This window comes from Ammospiza nelsoni, chromosome 5 (assembly GCF_027579445.1).
Source record: "Ammospiza nelsoni isolate bAmmNel1 chromosome 5, bAmmNel1.pri, whole genome shotgun sequence".
Classification (NCBI taxonomy): Eukaryota; Metazoa; Chordata; class Aves; order Passeriformes; family Passerellidae; genus Ammospiza; species Ammospiza nelsoni.
The window spans coordinates 16,446,798-16,467,435 of record NC_080637.1 but is presented as its reverse complement, the minus strand read 5'-3'; positions in this window follow the sequence as shown (position 1 = coordinate 16,467,435).

Below are 20,638 nucleotides of genomic sequence, written 5' to 3'. Positions count from 1 at the left end.
ATGCAATCTCAGTGAAAAGTCAAGATGTATTCCCACTCATGGCTGCCTTAGGAATTTACCATAGTCTGCATCTCATCCATGTATCACTGTGGGACAAAAGAGGAACATTTTGATCCTCTGCTTTACCTTCCAGGGAGCTGCATTGACACTTTTACATGATTTTTATGTGCCTTAATATGGCTGTGTGTTGAGTGCTCTCAAATCACAAGAAAAATGTCAATGGAAGTTTCATACATCTTTAGCCTAGAAAGGACAACACTGATAATTTTGTCTGACTCCCTGCATAAAGGAGGACATTATTTTTACCAAGCAATTCCCAAATGAAGCACATTACTTCAGGGTGAACTAGACAACATCTTCTGGAAAACAATTCAGTTATTATTTCAAGTATGGAAGTTTCTACTTTTATTCCCAGGAAAATGCCTTCATTTTTAACTCCTATCACCAATCATTTCTAATGGCAGCTTGTTTTTATTTTTCAGTTTTGATGTTATTTTATATTATATTATGAGACATTACAAGGTTGTTTTATTTACTTAAGGGCCCTGAGGAAAGGCTGAGATGTTTGGGGTTTTTTAAAATGTTTTCATAGGAACTCACTCATTTATAAGGATTCAGTCTCTTAATATTCTTACCACTAGAATTCTTTAATATAACTCATTTGATGACAATTCATTCTTGTCTCCATTACTGCTTCTTTCTTGTCTTTGAAAAATTTTTGATTTTTTTTAAACTTTTATTATTATCTTGGAAAATATTAACATCTTTCTAACAAAGTACATCCAGAAAAGGCTCAAAAAGTCCTTTTAATCTAGTAAAGAATTTTTAGTAATGAAAGCAATTGTGTGACCATATTAGATTTTGCTGATATACTTTGCACTTACTCACATTTCACACATATGCTTAAAATCACTCACACTGATCAACATCATGTAAAAATAGAGTGGTCCAAGTTTTTCACAGCAAATGCAGCCAACTGAATGACCCTGAAATGACAACAGAATAAAAGGTATTAGGGAGCTGTAGAGTGGGGCCTTAGCCTTTTAAACAGCATGATGTTATTAGTAACATTACTGTTTTTATACAAAAACAAAGAAAGAAGCCCAGTGTAGAAATGTCCTCAAAATCAGGATGTAACAAGCAGATGATGGAGACACTAATTTGATCAGTATGTTGATAACACCATATACACCTTAATCTAAAAGTTGTTTTGGAAAGTTGTGTTGCAATATCTATTTCCAAATATCTATATTTGGAAATTATTTTTGCCATCAAAACATTACTGTAAAAACTGCACAACAGTACAATATTTTTCACCAATATAATCCTGTTTACACATATATATAAACTTAATTTCAATTTGGAAAGCTCTATTTTAGAAAGGGGGAAATAGGCAAATCCTTCCTATGACCGACTAAGCCTAAGATTCACTGAGAAAATAACACAGTGAGCTGCTGAGTATGGGCCCATGGTGACAACAGCATGACAAAGGAATGCAGACAAATTCTAGAAATATTGCTAAATCAGCCAAAACAATGCATATTTTCAATGTCATTTTTTGAGCTGCACATTTCTTGAATTGCTACATTTCTTGAAGAGTACATTGTATTTTGAAAGCAAAACTGGGACCTGGCAAATTGAATTCCTTAATCAATGGATCCGTAAGAAGCTATTTGTTAATGTAGTGTTTGGATGTGGCATGATAGATATTTAAAGTGGTGATTTGGGCAGCATGAGCAACAAATCTTGTATTGGCTTTCTGAACAAAGGCAATCTCATTGAGAATTCATGATTATTCAAAAAGCATAATTGCCATCAGAGTAAATCTGGACATCAAAGTTTAAGTAAAAGAGGAAATAAATGATTCATAGATCAAAACCACTAAAAACTGCAGAATAATGACCACAGTACAATAAAAAAGGCCATCAAACAATACACACAGTAGTGTTCCATGGTTGACTAAAAATAAACGTTTCCTGTTCCTTAGGCCAATAAAAACCCCAAACTAATGTCCATCTTATTGTCAGAGTCACAGATTAACTAACCAACACAATTTCTAACTTATCCATTAATTTTTATATAGTATGGATGTTGCCAGAGTAATCCAGATCAATTCCAGAGCTGATCTTCATATCAGAGTACTAATGCTGGTTTATGGGACTTTCTCAGGGCTGCAAATGCTAGAAGGAAAATAATATCTGAAACTTACTTAGTTCAAGGTCTCAAGAAAAAAAAGGAAGTAAGAGCAGGTTAGTGAAAGGGGATGAGATCTCATATTTCAATTGCCATGCCTAGGGCTATCTCTTTATTTTCCAGATGCATTTTCCCATAAATATGCACAGAGCTCTTTTTCCTTCTGTGCAAATGAGACCTCTTCTTCCAGGTGTCTCCTTGCTCCAACCCAGAGTCCTCACTGCACCACTCAAAACACGATGTAATTTAAGTGGTTAGAGGGATCCAGCCTCCTCAAGATGATGAGGACCCCGAATGAAGGCTTTTGGGGTTCTTTTGGCACCATAGTATGCTGGAAAAAGTGAATGTTTTTCTCTGTTAGGTATGTAACCACAGCAGAAGGAAGGCTAGGCAGCCCAAGTCTGGCATGAAGTGTCCTTAGTTTCTGCTCTCAATCCCCCACACAGACATCAGAGATGTGAGGCACAGCTTCAGTTCCTGTGCTGGCTTCCAGATGTCTTCACAGATTCCTTCTTCTTTTCACTGTCTGTAAGACAATATGCCAGGTCTACTGAGGCCGTAGGTGTGAGCACAGTGTCATCATTTTATTGCAGATCGTATTTGGATGCATTTTAATGACAATTGCCAGTCTTTTCAGAGGATAAATTCTAAAAGCTTCAAAAATCAAAGTAATTGACTAAACATCCTGCTTTTCTGTCTGGGCATAATGGCACTGGGAATGTGGAACACCATGCCCAGTGATTGAGGCACACATTGCCATACTACTCCTTTTCCCCCAGAGACCACAATGACTGTTTGATAAGATTGAAACTATTTTTCAAACAAGCTCTTATTACTTGTGTTACTGTAAAAATGTCATTGTATAGTAAAGTCAAACAAAAAAGACCCCTTAAAGAATTAATTTTTGTTAGTGAAGGTTAAGTAGGTTTCTCAGTAGCAACTATGAAGATTTTCACCTCAGTGTATGCATGTCTGTCTTAAGCTGTTGGATAATAATTCTAGGAATTTTTAGCATATTGAGTTAGCTGAATTCTATGTGAATTCCAGGGGAATCTTCTGCTCATTTCAGATGATAGAAGAGTTTTCAAAAGCTGAGATTTTTCTGCAGAAATAGGAGGTTTTTATTTCTACGATTATGAAATGCTATAGTTGCACTTTACACTAAAATGGGGGATTATTTTTCTCAAAGAGCTTATCTGTGTTCTTCTGTTTGCATTCTCCCTGATCTATTTGCAATACTCATTGTCTTTTTTTCTTGGTATTGAAAATATGTTTAACAAAGTTTTGCATGCACAATTCAAAGAAGGGTAATTATTTATCAGCCAACGTATTGTAAATTGTTTCTTTTATGCCATGAGACAGAACATTTGCAATCTAACAATTATTATGCCTTGTTGAAAAGTGTAACTATAATTTATCCTGTATTTGAAATATTGCTTTCATGCCTAATAAATTCAAAACTGAAAATAAAAATCATGCTTGGAGAAGATGCCTTTCCTCTCAGAAAATTGGGTCAAATGTCCTCTAAGTAAAGTATTTTATTATATCGACTATTGCCTTGCATATGCCATTTATCTGTGTAGAGCCCTAATTGACAAGCAGCAACTTATATATTCTTTGCAAAGCTTACATATGAAACAGGTGTCTAGTGATTTGGAAAATATACTATATTATAGATAAATTGCAGTTGGCATGGGAAACAAGGCTGCTGGGTAAATTGGTTTGATGGGATCTTTCTTTACTGAATTGTCTCAAATTGGATATAATAAATCTCATAATAACCTCCCACAAATTCCCTAAACTTCAGTTTCCTCCAAAGTCTCCAAGCATAAGCTAAGGTTTCATGGATTGTCTTTTGGGTTGCTTGTTTGTTTTATTTTTAAAGATTTATTAACACATTTACTCATATGTCACACAGGGATCTGAATTTTTATCCAATGTATTATAAAAGAATTGTATTGTTTAAAAGAAAGAAAAAATCAAAATTATTGAACTGAAAGAGACAAACACAATGGACAGCTCACTACATTTTCTGAAGGAGACATGATAATTTCACATTTAAGAAAACATGGAATTTCTTGTTCATTAAGATACATTTTAGCATTTTCCTACATTTCAGACAACAGAATGCTTGTGGGACAGTCAGTCTATATGTCCACCCCAACAGATGCCTGCTACAGATATTGCCAGCTCCTCAGATAAAATCCAGACATAGCATTCACAGTGCTGGAATGAGCAAAATTAACATGTTCCTTGTATAAGGCAGTAAACCCCCCCACCCCCTCAACTGCAGCTTAAATAATACCAGCATTATGAACAGTAAAGAATAGCTGCGGTTTTTAAGCAGCAAGACCAACCTCCACAAACCCCAGATCCCTGAGACCAAGGGGAGAGGTCTGGAGCAGCTGGTTTACCATTGATGGAAGAGTCAGGGGCTCCTATCTAAGGTCAGGGAATACCTGAGCAAATGCTTCACACTGATACATCCTTTAAGATATCTTAATATTTAAGAGGATAAAATGAACATATACACAATAGTCAAACTACGGATAATATTATTGAAGATCAATTCTTGATGAATTGTCTTTTTCATTTAGCCTCCCTAAGAAACAAATCCACATAAAAATAGTTACTAAGGAGAAAAATAAAATTTTTACATAGTAAAATTTTCACTACCTCTTCTCACCCTTTTATACTGTCTTCTCATGATATTTTTACCACATCATACCTCTTACACCTCTTTGTCATAGTCTGATATAAGTCTATGGAGGTTCAGGCAGTTCATGGCATTTATATTTATATAATAATGGAAAAAAACCTGAGATTTAATCAGATTGTTATTACTTATAAGGAGATTTTTACAGTAGATCAAGTCTGATATCAAGGTTTGAAAGATAATAAAGAAAAAATTATTTCATGATATATCCAAACTTTTAGCAAAGCTGAATGATTTTTATTCCAAGTATTTTCATTAGTGTTTGTTGTGTATGAAATCACTGTCTGATTTCTGTTTCCAAAATTGTAGACAGTGGCATTAAGTTTCACCCATGAGACCCTCCAAAGGTTGCAGAAGAAATCCTTGTCTACTATATTTGGTTGCAATTAGATCATTTTCATTTCACTAACTTAAGCCTCCATATTGACATTATGCTGTTTCAGATTACAGTACTATTAATAAATTGATGTCAGGAGTTCCTTGTGCCTACACCTATTTCTGTAATGAAATGCTTCCATATATGAAACTGCTTATTAGGTTTTACTGAAGTACCTCACTTTTCATACAGAAGCATTCTTATGAAATAAAATGTCAAGAATGATTCTTTATTGTGCTATATAGTCACTGCATCACTTAAAAATTGTGGCACTATCAAGACCTGCCACACAGCAAGGTCATCTGTATGAGGCAATCCTGGAAGGTGGAATTTTTGAATGGAACTCCACAGCCTTCCTTGCAGAGTTTTCTGTGCTTTAATCTTGCTGATGATTAGACTTTTTCTCCTCTATGTTTAACTCAGCCTTTCTTGTTACATCTGAAGGCACTGTTCACAAGGAGTGCAGATACATTCTCTTTTCAACATTACTTAAATTACCTGAAGACAGTAATTATTTTCTTTGTATATCTTTTCTGCAGTTCAAATAGATAATCCCATTTGTTCAATCTTTTATCTGGGATAATTTTTTTCAGTAGTCATCATTCTCTTTGTTTGCCATCTTTCCAACTGGTACACATTTCAATGTTCATGCAACATACAGATATTGGCATAAAATCTTTACCTTGCTTTTGCCCTGCATCTCCCAGGCTTCTTTTGAAATGTATTTGTGAGTCAGCTGTTCCCACACTGGTTTCATCTTGCAGATTATTTCTGCCTAAGTGCTGTACCTTGTATTTCATCCAATTTTTAGGCCATTTCTCCCATTTGTCAAGATAATTTAGAACTTTAATCCTGGCTGCATCCTTGTGATGTCTCTCAGTTTCATGACACCTGCAAATCTAATAAGCATCTTTTCCATTTCAATTCAATTTCAGTTCAATTTGTTAATAAAAACATTGAACAGAACTAGACCCATGACAGAAACCTGTATATTCACATCTGACCCTTCCTTCTTTTTTGACAGTGAAATATTGCCAAGGACTCCATGGGTACTGTTAGCAAAGCTGTCTAACACCCACCTGGTAGTTTTCATCTGGACTATGACTCCAAAGTTTGCTTATGAGATTGTCACAAGAGATAATTTCAAATGCCCTACAAAAGTCATTATACGACATCTACTGCTTTTCCCCTTTTCACAGTTCCTGCAGTTCTGTCATGGAAGGAAATTGGGCAGGTTTGACATGATTTACTGTTGACAATTCAGCGCTGTCTGTTATTTATCTGCTTGTTATCTTCTGCATGCTTAGAGATAGGTTTGGTTCCTTGCTAAAATCTTTTTCTGGGAATTGATGTTAGACTAGAGGTTGTATGATTTGGTGACTTCTGTATTTCTTATGAGCAGTCACAAAATGTGTTCTTCTTCAGGTTTTCCAATATTTTATCTGTGCTTTCCAGTTTCACCAAAAGTGACCCTCAAATGCAAGGCAACTATATTTTGACACACTGTAGTTGTTGACTGTTGTTATATCTTATCTTCCACCTGTAATTACAGCGAGTGCAGAGCTCTCTATTTTTAAGGCAGCCATAAAAAGTTACTATTGATAACCAGAGCCTAACATTCCATTTTCTGCTCTACTTTTTGTTGCAGAATACCCTGATAGATTATCACTTGCTTAGATTATGCCAGCAAGACAGTTAAGTGATTATTGTCTTTTATTTCTGGTTAAATAAGCTGGGAGAGCTCATTTACATCTTTAGTTGAAACTTTTTAAGACAACATAGCTCATTTGGCTGAAACAAGCTAGAAGACACATCACAATGTGAAGGAGAAAGTGATTAGCAGCTGGGAGCAGGATTGGGGTCATTACCTCTGCAAGCAACACAGCTGGAGAGGGAAGAAGGCATGTGTTCTGGCTTCAATTTTCTTCTAGCTGAGAAAATCCAGCATTTCAAGGGATATTAACATTGAACACTGGACTTTTTCACAATCTTATTTTCCAAAACATCTTGTAGTCCACTAAAACATCCAGTTCTTTCTTTTCCCCTGCTGCTTCCATCTAATCAGCTATTGAAAGCAGAGGAAATTTCACAGCTTTTGCTTCTACTGAATAATATTATTTTTTCTCACCTGTCTGCATCTCCAGTTCTCAAGACAATAAATTTCATTGATTATATTCCTACACATAGTACATTGAATTATTTTTCTAAATGCATGCAACTACCGCTAGTGCATTCTCAAAGTTTTAAATGGATAACAATTAATGCATTAAATATAATTAGACCAAAGTCAAGTTAAGGAATGGAAGACCTGTAGTTTCCTTCAGCACAGTCAACCACAATCTCCCCTTTAGGTACTGATTTACCCCATCACATTTTTTTTAGTAATCCTATAATCTCCAGTTTTATTCATAATTTATAAGCAAAGCTCAAGGACATGTCTTTTAGGAATGATGCAGAGAATGTTTTTCTGGTGTGCATGTGAGACTGTGATGAGCTTAAAAAGGCTGGAAGCCAAAAACCAATGCAGAACTATTTCTCTGACAAAGGATGTAGAAGTAATTTTTTAGTGACTCTCCCAACACCCTCATTTATCCTTAGATCCTATTCTCCCTGGCATTAATTGCAGGACTTTTACTGAACTTCAAAGGGAAAAGAATCAGAGTATCAAACAGGCAAAATCTCCCACAAACTGAAACTCTACATAGGAGCAGCTTTAGCACAAATCATTGGGAAAACACTTATGTAAGCCTCAAAGTCAATAAAGATAAAAATTTGAGCCAGGAACAGCTTTTCAAGGAAAGGCATAGAGCACTTGAAATTAGAACCTGATGAGTAATTAAAGACATTGTAAGCTGCAGTTCCTGATATAGGTTGGAGGGCCCCTTTATTATGATGTCTCATTTATTTGACTAATCCTGTAAATTTATACTCCATGGTGACAAGCACAGAAATTCAGATATTATTTAATCCTCTTTGTCTCATTGTAAGTACAACTTTTTATAGAGAATTGTGTTTTATAGAAAGGCTTTCAGTGAATTTCAGGCAGCAGTAAGAGATTAAAAAGAAAATCTATTCTTGCCAATTCTTTTGCAGTGATGGTTTCTATTCTCTGTTAGTTTTAGCATCCATGGACTGTATAAAAACCCATGCAAGACCATTTACAGGTTGGGTGGTCTCTCCATTCTGAGATTCCACTTGTACCTTTATGCTTGAGGGATGGCCTTTCACACAGCCCTGTGTGTAAAAGACCTATACACAGCTTTTGAGTGTTTTGTATGACACATTCATTTTTCACAAGAAATTTTGAGAATTCACTAATGTAAATCCATCTGAATGAAGAAATATAGGCACAACAATGCCCCATTTAATGTGAAACCAGAAAGTAAGGTTGTGGTAAATATTCTGCAGATGGAAAACTATAAACAGAAAAATTATTGTGTCACAGTTATTCCCAAAAGCATAAGTAAACAAACTATTGATTTGGGTTATGTATATAACCTAGAAAGACTTTTCCTTACTAGGTAAGTTTTCAAGTTATCTGGCCACTAAACCCCTGAACCTGTAACACATTCATTGTGATGCCTTCTTACATTCACACATCATTTTCAACTCTAATAATATCTAATAAATATAGTTAAGGTTATCAATTAAATCTAAGCTTCATGAACTGAAGCTAAGCCAGGTTTTGTGTTGCTGTTTGGTTGGCATTCAATCTAAATATTTCCCTTGGGTTTGGCTCCTGTTGTTAAAATGGATGATATTGAGAACAATTCTCAATTAGAAGATGTTTTCTTTAAGACTGGAGGGGCCAGTCAGCCACAGCCAGTAGAATCAGAGGTTAGCACAAGGGCTGTTGTTTCTGGCTATGATGTATTTTTTCTCCTTGGTATAAAGACTTGTTTTGCATAAAGCTAATTCCTCGCAATGGGTTCCTTCAGAAATATTTTGCCAAGAAATTAACTGTATGTATCATTAATGAAGTCAGTGTTTCTGCATCACTGTTCATAGAAAATATTCACGCAAATAAGGAAATAAACCCAGGAGATTCTATCAAAGACAATGTGTCTAAGTGCTCTTCTCCAGAAAACAAAAGCTATTAAAATATTGTTGCTCTTCACAAATTTGTCTAAATTTTGTGGTTTGTTTTTTAGTGATTTCATTGTATTTTTCTCTATATCTTAATCTTTAGAAGTACATTTTTCATGATGTGTGCCTGGCTCAGACTAAAAGAAGCTGCAAATCTTTGAAAGAAATTTTTCAGTCTACTCAGAGAGTGACATGAGGAAAAATGAATTTTGTACATTGACTTTCTGGTTGTGAAGCTTGTTTATTTTCTTTGAGAAAGTAATGGGGATGTAAAACAAGTTATGAACATCTGATTTTCACCATTTACATTAAAAACAGGCCTTGCTTAACCAATTCATGTGTCTTTCAAGAAGTCTCAGTTTATCTATATCACATAGAAACTCATTTTAACTTTACAGCGAAGTTCGGCATGCACTGGGCCTGTTCCAGTTGCTGGCAGTGGTAGGTGTGTGAGGTCATGTTATGTTGGTCATTATTATCTTACAGAAGGCCACAAATGCTGGATGTACACATCTTTTCTCCCTCTCACTCTCACCAATTACAGAGATCTCATTCCTGACAATTCTCTTGCTTTCAGTAACCAGCCTATCTCTTTCAGGGCTAAATCATTTAAATCCCATCACTGCCAGATTCCCTTCTTCACACAAGACAAATCCTTTCGGTACTCACCAGTAATTAGGACTTTTTTCCTGTGGTAGAATTACCCAGGAACAGCTACAGTGCTTTAAATATGTGTCTTAATCTAAATGTGTGCAAATTGTAATTCTGAGTTCTTTTCCAACATCCTCAGGGACACACAGAGTTATTGCATGCATGTGGGTGTACTTCACATTAGCTGGAGCCATCTGAACAATTGAGCTACAATAATTTAGAATCTTAAGTGAATGTTGTTTTTCATTCCTCTGTGTCTCAGTTCCTTGCAAATGAGGCAGAGCTGGTGCTGACCCTTTCATTTTGGGTTATGAAGATGAGTTCTTATTAGTGCTTTGAAAAATACCAGGTGCTGTGGTGTGAACAGCAAAGAAGCAACAAGAAATAAACCTGTAATTCTGGATGAAGAATTTATGTGCATCAGGACCAACTCACTGAGACATTCAGATAGCAGTACTATTTATTTGCTGACTCTCTTCTTGAAGACTATTAAAATACATAGGATTAAACTACACAGGCATTTTCTTTTTTTTTTTTTTTTTTTTTTTTTTTGAGTGTGAATGAGTGCCTCATTCTGGGTATGTCAACAGCAGTACATTAAAAATCCTTTTCAGTCAACTTGCCTTTGCAAAGGAAGCCAGAGGCTGACAGGAGGTGTTTGTGGGCATCCTGTCCCAGCAAGGTGCTGGCACTAAGCCAGAGCAAGCACTGAGAGCGGGGCACTCAGAGCCACTCCTTCCTTAGGGTGTAAGGGGGCTGTGAGAGCAGGACACTGAGCTCAGCCACCTCAAAAGCATCCTCCATGCTTACAATATCAATGCTATCCACAAAACAATAAGAAACTCAACAGTTGCAAAACCTTTGCCTCTGATTTTGGATGCAAGAGCCAGAACTAATCAATTTCTTCACACACAACAGTTACAAAAGATGGAGTTTTGCAGATGCTTTCACAGAGACAAGCTCAGTACATTCTTCTCTTGAACAGCTGCAGTGTAGTTTTATGATAAGCAATAAAATCAAACCCTAGTAAGTTAGTTTGAGGTATTTCTATCTGATAGTTTTCTTATACTGAAACTGCTGCCTAGCAGTAGCCAGTGCTTCAAACCAATATACAGTTATTTCAAGGATGTGATTTCATGTGATTTCAAGGATGTGATTTCAAAACATATTTTGCTTGGCCTCCCTGGAGAAATAGAGTAAAAATTTCCCTTTAACATTCCAGTTTTTTCATATGGCCTATAAGGAAGTAATTAAAACAAGCAGTTGCCAAGGAAGCATGGCAAACTTACAGAAATATGTAAATCCCATTGTATACATCTGAACTAATAATTATAACGTCTTATTAGCTGCATACTGACAATAAGCTTGGTGCTTTGTCATTTATATTCTGCTGTTGCTAGGGCTGAAATGAACAACAGACAACTGCAAATTTTCAGGAAAGAATAACTGCTGGGTTTTGCCTAGAAAATTTCCCAGTGCTAATTTTAACACAAAAAACAATCAATAATATCAAGAGGAAACCAGGAAGACCTCAGATAGATCCTATCTCACTCATGTCAGGTCAATACAAAACCTTCTATCCATGTGATTAAAATAAAATCAAACAAAAAATAATTTTTTTGCTAAAAGTAGGGTTTCTTGCCTTTTAAAACTGAGTTTTGACAGAATAAACTATAAGGCACAAATAAAACTTTTGAGTTATTTTTATTCTATCAGAAAGTATCCAGAGCATCATCATTCACCACCAGAACAGAGTGTAAAATGTATTACCTTCTCTAGGTGCATCCTGAGTGAAGAGAAGAGAAAATGAGACCACACTTTACAGATGCCCATCTCCTCCTGTTTGTTACAGTACGTGTTGCCCTGTCAAGTCCATCAGTCTGAAATAAGGAATGGCACAAAGAGAATTCATGATCACAGAAAAACTGAGTGCCACAGAACTGAGATATTTCAGCAATGGAATGTAATCACTATTTATATCACCAGTTTTGGGAAAATTCAGAAATGTACTTGAACATGGCAAATCAATCTCTTTTTCTCTACTATGTGCATACATATTTGCACACTCAAAGACACATACTTCTGGTTGCAATAAAAGCAACCTATGCTAACTCTATTTTTTATTCCACAACTGTTGAATAAAAAAAATAAACTAAATAATCCAGGGATTACTTAAAACAATTCAATTCCCACCTCTATTTGAATTTTAAGATGCCAGCACAGTCACTTAATTTTTCACCTTTGACCTCATGAATCCTGTAATTGTAGTTTCATGCAGACCCTTTCCATGATAAAAATCCATCTGTTGCAGGACCCTGCCTGTAACATAGTCATCTGGGCACTTCTGTTAGAAATTCATTCCACCCCTTGAATAGCACTGGAAGCCAATTCTTGTACTTACTAAGCAGGTGCTTCTGGCAAAAGTCACCACTCTATTAAAGTTTAAAGCAGACAGAGTCTCGGAAATCTCAGAGCATCTCTGGCAGAGTCCTTGCAGGATGTAAGAACAGAGAGGTCTGTTTCTGGTGCCCATGTTTCAATGCATGTCTAGATTGAATTCAGACTCGACCTATGAAAGTTTAGTCACATCAGGGATTTTTGGGGGACATAAATGTTGGCATTTTGGCTATGCCCACCTCTCAATCAAATCAGTTTTACTTACCTAGACTGCTTCCACAAACAAATTCCCATCAATGCCCATGTCCCCTTGCTTGGTACTTCATGCTTTTAAGAGTTTTGTAAACTGTGGTACTGTACACTGAATAGTCAGAGAGGTCTCTCAGTCACAAAACCTCCTAATGACTCTCTCATGAAAGTCTCATTTAACTAGGGACAGATCTAGGCGTCATCAGCTCAGACCACACTCCAGAAGTGTTCCTGTACTATTCACTGATCTCAGAAAGCAGTCTCTGAAGAGTTATGAAGTCTCATTCCTCAGCTACTGAGACTTAGCCTTCACCCCAAATTGCAGGCAAATCTTGGCATAAACTCTTTGTGCTTTCTGTAATCCTCAACTGGCCAGGGATTACTGATATACCTTGATGTGATGTCTTCAGTGCCTAAGAAATTCCAAGTGTCACCAAATGCAGCCATGTATGTCCTAGCAACAGAGGCCATCATGAACACATCAAGCTCATTTTCCAGTGGTGTGCTTTGGAAGAAGGCTATGGTACACAGATTTTCTGTGAATCTTCACAGCAGAGCTTATGGGCAAGGAAAAATACTCTGATGCTGATAAATCCATGTGTTAGAGCACATCACTCTGCAGACACCCAGATTGTCCTGGCACCATGGCAGGGCAATCACATTCATGTGGCAGAGAATCTGGATGAAAGAGCCTTACCTTCCACACCAGGTCTCCCCCATTGATCCAGTGCTTTCTGTGCAGAAGGAGCAGCAGATTGTCTAAGTAATATGTAATATGTCACAAGAAATACCAATACCTTCACAGTAGATTAATTTCTTTAATAATTTTTGCTAAATGGGGTATGTAGCAGGTGCCATATTATCAAATCTGGTCCCACATGAGAATAAGTTTGATGCTCGTTCAATAAAATCCATACTCAAGGTGTTGGGCCCATAATTTTTTGAGGAGTTTTTTAGTGTGCCCTGTGCCCAAGATAGCAGAACAAAAATCTACAGCTCAGAAATGAAAAGCATCAGCAACAGCTCTAGTCTTCCAGTATAACAGAGCTCTCTACTGCAGGAGCAAAACTCAGATATAAAGGTGACATGAATTTCTCAGAGGCTGATCCAAAAACGCCCTCTCTGTTCTCCCTACCCTTTACCCACACCCTCCAGAAAAACATGCCATCACAGATTTCCTCTGCTACTGCCCCCAGTGCAGACCATATTTCTTTTACCTTGCCCTCTCTAATAAATATGCCACAAGATGTGCATATTAAAAAATAATGATGGAAGAAAGCCTAAAACTCTAGAAAAGTAAGGGTCTTTACTTTCTACTACTACTGTGCTGTTCCCCTGGAAGAGGAGAATACAACATAAGTGTATATAGCAAATACATAGCCGCGGCAGGGAACACCTCTCTGACCAGTGTTCAGGCACTCTGAGTAAGAAATAAGTTCATAAACTTACATGGATAGGATGGGATAGGATAGGATAGGATGGGATAGGATAGGATAGGATAGGATAGGATAATTTGAAGTCCTTAACTTTCTTGCTTCTTCTTTGTGTTGCCATCTCCATTCTCAGGCAGCACTATTCTTTTCAGAGGAACACAACTCCTCATGTGTTGAGAATCCTGTTTGTTTACACTGGTTCCACTATGCATGTTTGCAAGTAATCAGCTTATTTTTTCTGTAAAGATTTTTTGAATGCCTTTGGAGCTACTAAATAAAGGCATTCTGTAGAACAAATTTCCATTAAACTCTAGAAACACAGATAAGACAGCAACCAATCTTCAGGCCACTAACTGCTTGATGTCTGTGACTCTTGCACTGAAAAAAATATCATTCTGTCTGGAAGAACAAAAATGTATCCCACAGAAATTTGGTAAATACGTATGTTTAAGTATCCTCATGTAAATAAACCTTGTTTGTTGGAGTCTGTGAGAAGCTGTTTTGGAGAGCTATTGTTATATCTGTTATTTTCTGTCACCCTTTTTGGATTTAATTTCAAGCTCAGAACATTTCCTTTTAAGCTCTCAGAATTCACCATGTGCCCTTTTCTGTCTGAGCAGAGCTGAGCTCACCTGAGCACAAACCCTGAGCCTGCCATGCCTGGCATGCTGCTCTGGACTCCATACTGCTAATGTCTTCTTAATGTGCTTCTACTTGGGCACACTTTGGAGCACTGCTGGTTCTGCACATTTTCTATCTTGAAAAGAGAATAACTGTGTTATTGCTTTAACTGAACTAGAAATATTAATTTTATATTTTATGTTCTCAGACATAATTCCTTAGCAAGCTAATGCTCAAAGTAGTTAGGCCATAATTTGAGATTTTTTTTTTTCAATCGTATGTCATTAAATATCTCCTGAAGCTTTTTGTTAAACAATGATGCTTCTGTAATATTTTTATATTTGCATGCATACAAACACATAGTCACACTTCTTTTAAACTGAAATCAATTTTAAGATGTTCTTGCAAGACATAGACTGCTTTAGTATGTTTATTTCTTGCTAGTTCTCATACATCATATTTAACCCAGAAAGGACACATTTTACTTTTAAAAATATATCCAGGAAATTTACATTTATATATATCTTCCTTTTAGCTATTTTCTTAACAAGATGCCAGAAAATACTTTCAAAAAGTATTTTAGGCATTGCATACACAAAGCTGTCATCTAACTCTGGAGAGCAGCATCCACATATTTTCACTGTCTGAGAATGTCAGCTGCTGTATTTACAGAGTGACAGAATCCGTTCTCTGATCCCATCCAAGGAGATCGAAAAGAGGTGACAGTAGGTAGTACTAGCACAAAAAATACTTTGGGACCAAAAAAGTATCTTTACTAGATATGTACTATATCTACTAGATAGATAGATAGATAGATAGATAGATAGATAGATAGATAGATAGATATAGATTTATATCTATACCAGATTAGATTAGATTAGATTAGATTAGATTAGATTAGATTAGATTAGATTAGATTCCATATAGTATGAGGTTGGATGAGGAGTGGCTGAGGGGCCTGAAGGTGTTCATCCTGGAGAAAAGGAGTCTCAGGGGAGACCTTATTTCTCTCTACATCTGCCTGAAAGGAGGCTGTAGCCGGGTAGGGGTCAATGCTTTCCCTCAGGTACCTGGTGACAGGACAAGAGGAAATGGCCTCAAACTGCAGCCCAGGAGGTTCAGGTTGGACATCAGGAAGAATTTCTTCACTGAAAGGGTGGAAGCACTGGAAGAGGCTGACCAGGGAGGTGGTGGAGTCACCTTCCCTGGAAGTGTTCAAGAAACAACTGAACATGGCACTTAGTGCAATGGTTTTGTTAACAGGGTGGTGATACTGTCAAAGGCTTGATTATCGTGGAGGTTTTTTCCAGCTACAGTGATTCTGTGATAAAGCACTGAAGAAAGTGAGAAGCACCTGGATTGGTAAGAATTATATAGGAAAGGAGGGAGGGGGAGAGAAAATGAAAGGAATGCTGTAAAGGGACGAGAAATTTAGAAAAACAAATTAAATTGAGAATTTGAACATTTTGAGAATTATTGAACATAATTGAGAATTATTGAACATTTCTGAAAATTTTACTACAGAAATAGTTATTCAGAAATGAATATTTATAAATTAGTGCCACATAAAATGTGATTAGTGAACAGGAATAGGGTAAAAAAGAGGTTTTCAGGAGCTTTAGTAAAGGGCAGTGGTTTTGGTTGGTGTTTCCGAAATTGCAGTGAGCATGCTTTGTAAACTATTGGAAACTATTAGTCCATGCTGCTCTGACTTTATGTAGCACACACACAAAGTGTGAATGCTTTCCCATATTAGATGAGAAAGGAGTGGCTCCCCAGTCCAAGCCTGACTTGACATCCCTTTAGGACAGCACATATCACCTTCATTTCCTCTTTGAAAAGGTGACAGTTATGCATTTCTGCCTTAGGAGCACTGTGGTCCAGTTCTCCCTCTGCCTGTGAACAGACCTGCCAGGCATCTCAGCATAAAGGAAAGAATTCACTGTCCTTTTTTAAGCCAGTCAGGAGCTGTTAACTCCAAATTGGCTGATTGTCTTATCTCTGGCTTCAGGATGAACCTATCTAAGTGTCAGAATCTTAAGCTCTTGAAAGAAGTATCGATTGAATCTTTACAGTCAAAAGTCTTTAAATCACTCAAAATGCAAGAGGGGTTTAGAGACTTCTCAGGTAAAAACTAGAGCTCTGTATTGCTGTGAAGGTTCTGTTAAGTATAACCTCAATTTCTGTTCAAAAATGCTCAAAACCAGAATGCCCCAAAAATAATATTTACTGGGCATTTTCATCTCCTATATTGTTTTGGTATTAAACAATGTTAGGCACACCATGTAAATCATTAAGAATCTATCCACTGAAGTCTGACATTGTTCATTAAACACATCATTTGTGTAATAGCACTTCATTAATTATAGAACTCCTGAATAATGAAAATAATACATTAACTGGATAACAGCAAAAGTAGTCAAATAGTATTAAGCAATTTCCTGTAATAATTCAGCATAACAATGTTTTCTCTAATGAAACACTACAGGCAAGTATTAACAGTTTACACGTGTGAAATTATTAGCTCTTTCAAATTAACTTTCTCTTGGGCTTTAAAAAGTGTGGTGTGCAAGGGAAGACCAAAGACAACAGAGCACTCTCATCATATGCAGAATATTGATCTAGATTCCTGTGAATAAAATATTATTAATACAAAGAAACTCTTCTTAATACACACAGACATATATCTTTTCATAAATGCTTCCTAAGTATGCTAAAAGCCTACTGAAAACTGCTTTGAAATTTTAATGTAGGAAAAGAAATAACTTTTTTTTCCTATATTTAAAAATGCCAGTTAAATTTTTATTATCTACAGTCATTAAATTTAAACATTTTAAGTCACTCACAATAGTGTTTTTAGAAATTTTTTTCTTTAACAAGAATCACAACTAAGTGAATTTGTTTAGGAGTTGTAGTTAGAGCAGCAACCCCATTTCTTTTTTAATATAGAAAAAATTGTCAGTGTGTTTTCCTCTGGCTGCATATGACAAACTTTTCTAAGAAGAAAAATACATTACACTCTTCATAGTACTAATTAAAAAGAAAAAAAGTATTTATTAAAAAATTCAGTTATATGAGTGGCCAGAGAAATATTAATTTTGTGTTATATATACCTTTAAAATTTGTGAGTTATTTATTTTTAGGAGCAACTTTGCATCCTGGGAAAATCTCAGGGGAAAGTAAATGACCACATCTCCCATTGGTTATGCTCAAATGGTTCACTATTTGGCCAGACTCATGGAAGACCTAATATTGGATTGAGCTGGTACAATCATCTGAGTACACAGGCTTGTAATGTTTCACATGCTTCTCTCTGTTCTTCCCAAAATATGCCACTGTTTCTGCTACAATTCCTTCTACATGGTCCCAATGTATTCAATAATGTTCTTTCAAGATGATGTTTACTAACTGCAGCTAAGAATTTTCAAACTGTGGGAGCTGAGGTGAAGTGTTTTATGAAGTGCTTTGCAATTTATGGCTATATAGGTCAATGTAAGCAGCCTTTCATGTTAACCAAACCCTCAATCTCACAGGCTTTCTTTTTTCCTCAAAGACTTACAAAATATAGCTAATGACATTGAACTCAGTATGTCTACCTCAAAAGGAAAAAGGAGATAATTCCACTTACTGAGCTTTGAAGACAATTTCCCTATAGCTCTCTATGCCACAAATTCTATATTATCTTTCTGCAACCCTGATCATATCAGATAAACGTTATGGTGCACTCTGAGAATTTCTTAGCCCTGTTTCTCCCATGTTTTATTGCACCTGATTGCTCCCATATCTTATTCATTGAAGTATGAATGTTACTTGATTTGGATATGCATAGGATAAAACTTTTCATTTTAACAGGTCTCATAGTTAGCCCTTTGTTTTCAGTTATGGTCTAAGCCATTGCTTTCGGTTATGATATAAGCCATCATTTTCAGAGATTGACCTAGTATAATTTTTTTTTCTCTTTTCATAATCAAAGGTTGGAAATGGAAAGTACTAATAGGCAGAAGTGATGTAAGTGGTCTGTGATATATGAGAGCTTCAGAACTGGTAAATGCAGGAGGAAACATCAGACCTGGTCAGGTGGGAAATATAAAACTCAAATGTGTTACTGCATGGGGAGCAGGTGAAAAACTGAAACTAGGAACTGGTATGAGAAGCATTTTTGGGATATGTTTCCTGTTAGAGCCTGGAAAGCAGTGGACAAATAGTTGTAGGTAAGTGAAAACACTGCAACAGTGACATTTTGCATGGGAGTGAGACAGGACTATGTGAACAGTGGCCTTCTGTCTAAGAAAATAGGGCTCCCAAGGGGATGAAAATGTACTTTATAATAAAACAAAATTTGTGTAGAAGGTTGCGGATTTATTCCTTCCTGGAGCAGAAGGGAAGGGACACAAGAATAACTGACTACAGTCAGTTACACCTTGCCAGGTGACCCAGACTAGCTTCACACATGAATGCTCTTAGTCTTTAGGTAATAGCAGGGAGGAGACTGTGACTTCACTCTCAGGCAGCAGAAGGTGTCTGAAATGCCTTCTTGGCAGAATTTAGGAGGAATGCAGGACAACCCTGCCAACCTTGCTTAGATATCTGAGATGACCGCAAGCACAAAAAGGCTTTAAGGAGATGTTCTGCAAAGGATTCAAGTCTGCTAAGACAGGATTCAAAAGGCCTAATTAGAGCCCTTTGAGATCCAAAAATTACATTTCCCTGGGGCTAGTTATGTTAATTTTGCAGAAAATATTTCTTCTTATTCCCTCCTTCTTGATGTACAAGTCCTGCATTAAGAATACTTTAGACTACTGCCAGGCATCCCCATACATATTCTGTTAAAAGGTAACTTATATGGTGATTTGAACACTAAAGTCCTTCCTTCCTATCTCTAGGTGTAGGGTGGGCAAGTTCTTGAGGTGAACATGCTAAATACCTGATTGAGAGAATGGACTACATGAGTAAACTGAAAAGAGGTTTAACAGAGAAGTCTTGCTGAACTTCCAAGGCAGCCACCTTCAACTTCAGACATTCCCATCCATGCCTTTATACTACCTATCTGTTCAGCATGGACCTACTAAACCCCTAATCCTGGCAGGCAAGCTCCAGTCAAAAAACACTGTCTTCTACTGAAGGAATAGTAGTAGTAGGAAGTATAATTCAACCTCATGAGTTTTGCTGTGGGCGTTGTAGATAACTCTTGGATGCTACTGTGCTGAGCATTGTGTGTCCTCACAGCCTTTACCTCTGTGTGTCGTCTTTTACAAGGCATTAAGAAGATGCACCAGTTCATTTTATGAGTAATTCAGACACTTCAGTGAGGAGCACCACAGAAATACTAATGAGGAAATTAATTATTCTACATGGATAGCAAAATTAGATGTGTTCAGCAAAGATGACATGCGCTCGCTCACTTACCAGCAGTGAGAATACCAAATATTGATTAGCTGCTCATTAAACCTGCACCATTCATTCTGACAGATGCCTCTCTGAAGTGAATCAGTCCTGTTCCTGCCATTATTCATCCCATCATGCTGTAGGCACTTAATTGAGGTGACTCTACTTTCTGCTTTTTCTGAGGTTGGTGGGATGAAACAGACCACCCCAGGGACCATTCAGCTCCTGCAGTGGCAGAATCAGATGTAAAAACTTACCTGCCTCCTGACAGGCTATCAGCAGAATGTTGCATAACTACTCTTGAGTTTTAGGTATTTCAGTAAGTGCCTAATTTAGGTAGACTACATCAGGGCATATGTTACTGTGCAATTAATAACTATAGGACAAAGGTGCATTGAAATACAGTTTAGATTACACTGCAAATCTCAATTCAGGCATTTCTTAATTTTTTGTTCATCATTATGTCTCACAGAAAATGTGACTGTAATACTACAGATCTTTGACGATATTTTAAGGCTAATCTTTTGTTTT